This window comes from Triticum dicoccoides, chromosome 3B, assembly GCF_002162155.2.
Source record: "Triticum dicoccoides isolate Atlit2015 ecotype Zavitan chromosome 3B, WEW_v2.0, whole genome shotgun sequence".
NCBI lineage: Eukaryota > Viridiplantae > Streptophyta > Magnoliopsida > Poales > Poaceae > Triticum > Triticum dicoccoides.
This window is the reverse complement of record NC_041385.1, coordinates 858,962,837-858,963,505: the sequence shown is the minus strand read 5'-3', so window position 1 is coordinate 858,963,505 and position 669 is coordinate 858,962,837.

Below are 669 nucleotides of genomic sequence, written 5' to 3'. Positions count from 1 at the left end.
TATCAAATGCCAAGTTATTTAAAGAGAAGGTTAATGCCCTCACCACGAAATGTGGTGGGCAGCGGCGACGATGAATGGGAATGTGCAGAACTGCTTCGAATTTGGTGGCATCTGCTGACGATGAGGGCATCAACTTCGTAGGGGGGGGGGGGTCCATGGGTGGGGCGCGATCTGTGTGACGTGCGCTCCCCGCTGTTGGATATGGGAGGGCGAACGGTCAGGATTGGTTCAAAAAAATGTTGGCAGCGGGAATAGGCTCTCTTTTTCACATGGAGGGATTTTCGGCTCTGTTATTTTGGGCAATTATCCCATTTGTTTTTGGTATGATTTGGGTGGATCTTTTGCGTGGTAAAAGGCTCGATCGTATGATTACATTGTGTTAGGTTGATCGTTACGCGTGCATCGAATATGGGTTGGGCTATGCGCATTTCGCTCCGCGGGATGAACAATCAGTGTGACGCGAGCTGAGTGGGTGTATGGCATGTCTGGATGGTGCCCACGCCCGCCATATCAAAACGGGGCATGCCAACTGGTTGGCCGAAGATTTTGTCATCGCGAGATTGTCATGTTGTTGGCGGAAAAGCTGAATGCGATGACTGAAAAGTTGGTTAGATCCGAAATTTCGACGGCCATCCAAATGCTCACCCTCGTTCTTAGTCAACGACGAAA